The 8,203-nt window shown below is 37.0% G+C and overlaps 1 long non-coding RNA gene across 1 annotated transcript; it reads right to left on the reverse strand.

Annotated features, from left to right (window-relative positions):
• Positions 1-6,070: 6,070 nt before the first annotated feature.
• Positions 6,071-7,385, reverse strand: LOC147865893 (uncharacterized). The gene is made up of 2 exons (XR_015529546.1): positions 7,224-7,385; positions 6,071-6,933 (listed from the first exon to the last, which is right to left on the reverse strand). It is a non-coding gene; the product is annotated as an uncharacterized LOC147865893 (long non-coding RNA).
• Between the last annotated feature and the right edge of the window lie 818 nt (positions 7,386-8,203).

An 8,203-nucleotide genomic window follows, 5' to 3' on the forward strand; every position in this document is an offset into this window, starting at 1 on the left:
TTATCAACTAGTAGAGAGAAAAATCGGAGGGATACTGTATTGGAAATGTTTCAACCAACCACCCATTTGTTGGGTTCACAGGATGAGGTGATTCTGTCTAGCTACCTTTCAGGGAAAAAAACCAGGAATTGAGACGTAGCAAAATTTAGGTTTTGGATGCTCAATGATTCCTTATGAAAAGCTAGAATTTGTGAGAAGAAGTTTTAACACTCGTGAAATTAGAGGACGCTATCAATGGTGACTAGAAGTTGGATTGAGTCAAAAGAGTGAGTAAGCCAGGGTAAAATGGAGTTTGCTAAAGCAATGAAGATGCCATTTCTTGTCGTGAAGACTAAAGTTTCATATTCTACCAAGTTCTAATGGCTATTGAAACAGCAAATGTATCAAGTCACTTATTTTCAATGCTATGGATATTTTGTTTATGTTTGCAATGTGTTCAACTTGTAGGTAATTTGATGAACATAGGATCAGGAAGGAGACGATGATGAAGAAGAAAAATAAATTGTGCTTCAGTACTTCATTGCGACAATCAATTAATTTAACTCCCACAATATCTATCTCCATGAATCCATCAATCATCAAACGATTCACCATATGTACATAATCCTTCACAATTTCATAAGGCAATGTGGATTATAAATATGTACATAAATAACAGGAAATAATTAAATTAATAAATCAAACCGAAATCTCAAATGAATAATAAAGCTCCATACTCGATTGTGTTGTGCTTCTTCATTTTAACCCTAGGGTTTATGGTTAGGTTAAATTTTGGGTTTGTAAATAACCTATAGCTGAATAGGCTGCCTGGTATATTGTAGGTGAGGGAAGTAGAAACGCCACAATGAATGATGTCGTTAACCATGGCCGAGAACAGAACTTTTCACGAAACTCTGCATACCAGTGGCGCTTACGGGAGGAATGGTGGGCCACTATATCATGGATCATCTGCTCCCATTTTTTTGGATTTGTCATTGTAGGGCATGTTGTTCCACATGTCGACGAACCTCTCATCATTCCCCATGTGGTTCTCTCTATGACTTTGGCCTTTGTCAAGCTTGCGAGATCCTCTGGAGTGTCGATGAGCATGTCCATGATGATAACATACATAGCAAACTCACCCCGTTTTTTGGAAGTTATTTCGTGTGCAATGAGGTTCCTCAGCACATCCTCTGTGTTGTCATCCACTACATGGCGTGGAAGATGGAGCTGAAGTTTCCTCTTGTCATACTTCATCACTGATATGTTACCTTCACAAGCCTTGAATGAAATGCCGGCTTTATTGAGTTGGGACATTGTTGGCAGACTAACAAATTCCTTTTTCTGAGTTTCTTGTTTTTTGGTCTTTTTGCACATCCTCAATTTCCTCAGGAAAGAAAAACATGAATGAGCAGATTTTTTTGTGGATTCTTCTTCTTCCACAGTGCACGAATTGTAGAGGGAATCAAGTAGATGCTCGCAAGTATAGACCAATGCTATCTTTTTTTATTCTGAATCAAGAAATTCTAAAAATCTACTCCTTACAGCTTCACTAGAGAAGAATGGATTACTGCGGACAATAAACTTCCTCATGGTTCCCTCTAGATCAGCCAATGAGCAGTCCGGAATGTTAGGAATCTTCTTTAGACATGACATGGGAATTTGGTTGCCTATCAACAGCAAGTTCCTCTTTATTCGCACTTGGAGTGTAAGGTCATTAGAGTAGAAAGTGGAAAGTGGCAAAGTATCTGCAGACACTTTCCATAGGTTGGAGTAGAAACAGTAAGAACTCATGAATGAAGACGGTATCGACAGTGACCTGAAATTGGAGCAACTCAAACTCAGATTGGGAGAGGTTGAGATTATAGATGCGGCCAAGTTCATCTGATTGATCAGGGGTGAGGTATTGAATGAGCTTTCCAACAGCTGATATACCATGTCTTTCCATGAATTCCCTTCACACATATTGCCTTATAATTATTAATGGGGGAAGGCTTAAGATTTTGATACAATGGACCGATGGTCACTGATTTAGGGTAATACGCCTCTGGCTTCACTTCCAACAATGCTTCGGGAGGCTTCGAAATCATCCAACTTGGCTTCGAAATCATCCAGCTTTTGTTGGACACCAATGCATCATGAACATGCAGATTGATCTTCTCCTTCATGTAGTCTCTCCATTCATCTTTGGTGAAGTTGAGGGATTGATGATCAGGTTCACCCATTGGAATTGTAATGTTCAATCTGGTATTCGAACCCATCTCTTCTTCTTCTTCTTCTTCTTCTTCTTCTTCTTCTTCTTCTTCAGATTCTTCTTCTTCTTCTCCTGTGGGGCACTAATTAGTTGATATGTTCTTGTAGGATTACGTCAAGTAGTACCACTCCTCTTTTTATACATCTCTATGAGTTAATCCTGACCTCAGATGATGAGAGAGTCTATATTCTATGTATCTATTTATTTATGTATCATGAAAAGAGAGAGAAAGAGAGATTAGGATGAGCATCTGTGATGTCTGGAGCATATTTGTGAAGCAAAGAATCATGTGATTTTTAATAGGAAGCAGATGCTCTATTCAATTCTAATTAATCAATTCTTGTATGCTTCTAAATTTGAGAGATGAAGTCTTTTTTTAGTGCTTCCCTCTCTATGAACCATCAATGATCGATCATAACACATTAGCAAAACACAACACTGAGTTTTTCGTAAGTTTTTCTACCAAATCATGTAAACCTCAATATAGAAAAACTTCCACCCTTGACTCTTATTGGATCCCACCAAAATGAGGTGACATGGTTACCCTTGACTCTTCTTGGATTGCACCAAAATGTGCTAACATCAGTATATAAAATCTTCCACCCTTGACTCTTCTTTGATCCCATCAAAACGTGTTGACATCGATATAGAAAGACTTCCACCCTCAAGTCTTCATGTATCATACCAAAGCATGCTAGCATCGATATAGAAATACTTCCACCCTTGGCTCTTCATGGATCCACCGAACCCAACTAAGAATTTGCTTCAATAAGCTCATCTGTCATGTGAAAGAAGAAAGGGAATATCTGATGACCGATGATTGAGATAAATCAAATGAGAATTCACATGACCTAGTCCACATATATGAGTTTCAATTTATGATTTCTTTTGTATGCTCAAGTTATTTGTTGGTCACAAGTCTTCCATTCAACTTCCATCTTACCAAATAATAGTTTTGGGGCATATGGATGATAAGGAAGACTATATTCTATCTATTTATCTATCTATGAAAAGAAGAGAAAGAAAGAGAGATAAGAATGAAAATATGTGATGTCTCAGCGTATGTGAGGAGCCAAGAATCATGTGATTTATAATAAGAAGCACATGCTCCATTCAATTCTAATTAAATCAATTCTTGTATGCTTCTAAATTTGAGCGGTGAAGTCTTGTTTTAGTGCGTCCCTCTCTGTGTACCGATCAATGACCGATCACAACACATTTGCAAATCACAGGGAGGAAGAAGGCGGCTCTCTCTCTCACTCACTCACTCACTCGCTCACACACACACTAAACTCTCTCCGAACACACACTACTAAGACGAAGACCAGTTTTGGCCTTTTCACACTTAGCATGTATGGGGGATACATGTATAACAATCTCCCACTAAAAGGCCTAAACTAGGGGTACGAATAATGGAAGGTTGAGCTGTACAAGACCAAGACCTATACCTCCTACCTGATGGGCATGTTACACAATATGGCATTATGTTATACATAGTCTTAATAATTTCTAGTAGTAGTAGAACAAGTTGCTGACTCACTATGAAAACAACAAGAAGTGTAAAATGTATAGAAAGTTGCAAAATATGTAAGAAGTACAGAAAGTTGGAACTAAACCCAACATTGCAGTGGCCGATAAGGAATCTTTATAGCTATCATGGGAATGAAAACTCACAGAAAAGTCTATATGCCAAAAAGTCGGGATTTGAGACTAACCATGTCGCTTTCTGTAGTGATTAACATATATCTTATTCGTATGAAACATTTTTAGGCATTGAGAAATGTACTGATTTTCCACTTCTGCATCAAGATTGTGTATTTCTCCCAATTTCTAAAACTAAAAATACTCACTATATGAAAAGTCTTATATCATTATTGTTAAGTATTTATGATACCCAAGGTTTTCAATAATCCAAATCTGAACATTTTTAATTGACTAATTTCGAATGTATATTTAGGTAGAATCTTTGCTAAAACGAGCTGTTAGTGGCCAAAATCAATGCCTGTGGATAATACCAATGTCAAGGTTTGCTACCGTGACAACATTTGTCACAAAATCGTCCATTTGTTCATAATAAAATAAGCAAACAAAGACAGTTTGGAAATGTTTCAACCAAGCACCCATATGTTAGGTTCAATTGATGAGGTAATTCTGTGGAGCTACCTTTATGGGAGAAAAAAGCAAGCATTGAGGTGTAGCCAAATTTGGTTTAGCATGGTCAATAATTCCTCATGAAAAGCTAGAATTCGTGAAAGAAGTTTTAATACTCATGAAATTAGAGGATGCTATCAATAGAGACTAGAAGTTGGAGCCATTCAAAATAGAGAGTAGGCCAGGCTGAAGTCGATGTTGCTAAAGCAATAAAGCAATGAAGATGCCATGCCTTGTCATTAAGACTAAAGTTTTACATTGGTACTAAAGAATCAAGATTTTATCTACCAAGCCCCCATGGCTCTTGAAACAGCAAACGTCCCAAGATGCTCCTACTTCATACATTTTTTAAATCCCAGTGTCTCTATCATCTCTTCACATGGTGAATTGATCTTTCAGTATATAGTGTTGTCTGGTTTGTCGCATGATAATCTCACTCCCGAAGGACCAAAGTTCCATATTTTCCCATAGTTTGTTTTAGTACATATTAGTAATTGTAAGGCATTCTAGGTTTTTGATTGAACCCACTATCCATTAAGTTGGTGCAATATGAAATGTTCAAATATTTCAATTCTTTGTATCTCATAGAAATTGCAGCAATGCCTCTATTGGCTATTGTAGGAGACCTAACAAAGAATATAATGCAATCATTAATTTCACATGATATAACAATGCTTAAGATTTTGGGAAGTTAACATTGTTTACGATCAAAAATATACATGTATATGTCGTGTACCCTAGCTTAGTATTGAAAATGTCATTCATTGTGTTTTCTCTTTCTCTCTCCCATTTTTCTCTCTATTCTGATCTCCTGTTTTTCTCTCTGCTGGTAGATAGATAGATAAATAGATTGTTGAGGGTCTATGGAATGGTACTTAACCTTCTACAAGAAAAGATAGCAACAAGGAAACCCGAAAATATACTTGTAAGGATCTATGTCTGCAGAACTTCATAGAAAGACATTGGATATTGAATGTGGAAGAGCTCAAGAAAAAGCTCATCCCTAACCTCAATGAGCTTTGCGACATGTACTTCAGCATGCCCCAATACAACTCTAGATCCATCGCTCCAGCTTCTGATCATTATTGATACTGTCTTCATTTACGAATTCTTGATCATTTGTATGAGCAAACCTGCGGGTTATAGCAACTACTTATACATATTGTTCTATAATGTCCTTACAATGCGCCAAACGTGGAGGGACTTTGTGTTGATAGAAAACCAAATTCCCGTTTCCTTTCTAAAGACCACTGCAATAAAGGTTCCAAAGAAACCCAAATTCACATAGGGTTCTTTCAACAAAGATTCTTTCAGATTGTTTGTGGCTAAAATTGTCCTCCAATTTGATCCGTTCTTGGGGAGCCAATTTAACAATGAGTATAATCAAACGAAATGAGAGGAAAAAGAAGAGAAATATTTTCTCAATTGTGTGCATCTACTTGATTTTTTCTATTTTTCATGCATACAAACATTCAGCGAATCTAAGACACGATCTATTTCTAAAGAATACACAAGCAAATGTATTTACACATTCTTCCCTTTTCGGAGCATTTTTCAGGCGTTCAAAAGACCAAGGAGCTAGAAGAAAATCACAAGAAAAAATATGATCAGCTCCCAACAGCATCCTGTTTCTTAGAGTTCCTTACAATATGAATTTAAATTCCGGCCACATATTAATATCCTCAAATTAATATAATTATTACACAGTAATTCTTACATATTTACTTGTCAATTAATCAATAACTTTTTATGCAAACTTTGAGCTCCACGAGAAAATAGGTTGGGGAGTTGGGAAACAGGGGATGTTTATATGGCTATAAGGGGTAGGTTCATTGTATGGATGGCCTATCTGTTTTAATTGTAAGGTTGTTTGGTATGGGATATGTATAGCCCCATCTGTGCTATGAAGAGTAAGGTTGATTTCCTTGTTGATATTCTCAACCCTCTCTTAAAATTCTCCTTCTTCTTCGATGGACACTAACTTGATACTTTGGTGGCCAAGTACAGCTCTCACTGTGTTAATGCAATTAGGTTCCAGGACAGATAAGGCTGACGAATTAACAAGATGTTTAAAGTGTAATCAGAAGCAGGGGAAGACGTTTATCCTCCAAGATTAAGAATCTCGCAAAACCAAGGAGATCCGTCGGTATGGATTATGGAGGCTTTCACATTAGATAATTGTAGATAGATGCAATTTATAATGAAAATTAAGGGAGTGATTAGAGCAATTAAGGCAAGAGAAGGAATGGAATACCTGTTTCAGCACCATGCCATGCCATTGACGCCTGTTGCATGCACAAACACGTCTTGTACTTGTAACACTTAAATCTATCTCTCATACTTGTAACAAATTACTCAATAATTATACATGAATCACTAGAGAATTTATCTTAAACGCAATATTGGATCAGAACTTCGGATCAAAAGTAGCATGGGCGACCATGTTTTCATAATGGCCAGCCAGCAATAAGTGTAGTGACCAGAGTGACAATGAATAGCCATAATGCATCATGTAGTGTGTCAGCCGTTTGAGAGCCTTCACAAGCATCCTGTTTGCAATCATCCATTTCAATCACATAAGTATGGGACCTCACTCTTTAAAAGTGTTTTCTACTCTTCAAGTTAGTGACTACTTGGTAAACAAAACACTACACAAGAAAGTTGATAATGGCACTTAAAAGAGTACTAGACAATAGGTTATTAATGCCCATGGGGACTTAATGTAATCTATGGGACAGGGCCTAGTGCAATGGCAAGGATTGAACTTGGGTTCTCTCAATTTTATACAATTGATACGACCAGAGTAAACTACCAAGCCAATCAGCAGAATAAGACATACCTGCCAAGTAAAGAAAGCATCGGTGTAGCAAAGTGGGTGTCTGAGGAGCCAGAGAGGACTCCTGGAAATACTATGTTCCCAAAGATGAGGACCGCAGCCACCATTATTCCTGAAGGCTGCAGTCCTGTTCCCACATATATACATGCAATCATGAAGTTCAAAAGGAACCACCTTGAGGACAACCACTTCAGGCCTGTTCCCACATATATACATGCAATCATGAAGTTCAAAAGGAACCACCTTGAGGACAACCACTTCAGGTCTTTTATGCTCTTTTCAATACATATGAGGCATCGCATCACATACTATTTCTCCCCTTTCTTTTCTTTCTTCCTGTTGATGACAAGTTCTGATTCCTGAACCATGGCAATATATATATATGTATGAAGGGATGAAGAAAGAAAATAGGGGTAAGAAAGGAAAGCAACGAAGTGTCGTTCGGTTACCTTTATTTTGAACTAAAATGTAGAGCTTTTACAGTCATAAGAGAAACAGAATAAGATAGATAGGCAGAGAGAGACAGAGCCTAAAAGTAAATGTTTTTTTGTTGCTCCAAAGAGACTCGGAGTGATGGAAGGCTATATTTGTAATTAACATAAAGTGAGAGAAAATATGAACAAATTTTAAATTATCCAAAACCTCCTCCATACATAGCCTTCATCTTTCCTCTAAAACCCTAATCAAAGAGCAAATTCTAGCACTAAAACACGACTAATTATGAAACATGTATAATTCATCACCTTACATTACATTACCACATTGACATTGATCAATGATTATCGAGCGATAATTTGTGGTTTCTTGGGTGTTAAGCATGATTTTCCATTAAGTAATAATAGTGTGTTACATGTCAATATAAACGGCAATAGTCCAAATTTGAATCAGATTTACGGAAAACAAAGTAGTAAACTGGTAATATTTTTCAAAATTTGAATGTTTTCTTCAATCAGTTGTAGTTTCCATTTCGGAATAATCGCTTA

This window comes from Azolla caroliniana, unplaced genomic scaffold (genome assembly GCF_043228905.1).
Source record: "Azolla caroliniana isolate FFs.n. ecotype wild unplaced genomic scaffold, voAzoCaro1.0.p SCAF_3, whole genome shotgun sequence".
NCBI lineage: Eukaryota > Viridiplantae > Streptophyta > Polypodiopsida > Salviniales > Salviniaceae > Azolla > Azolla caroliniana.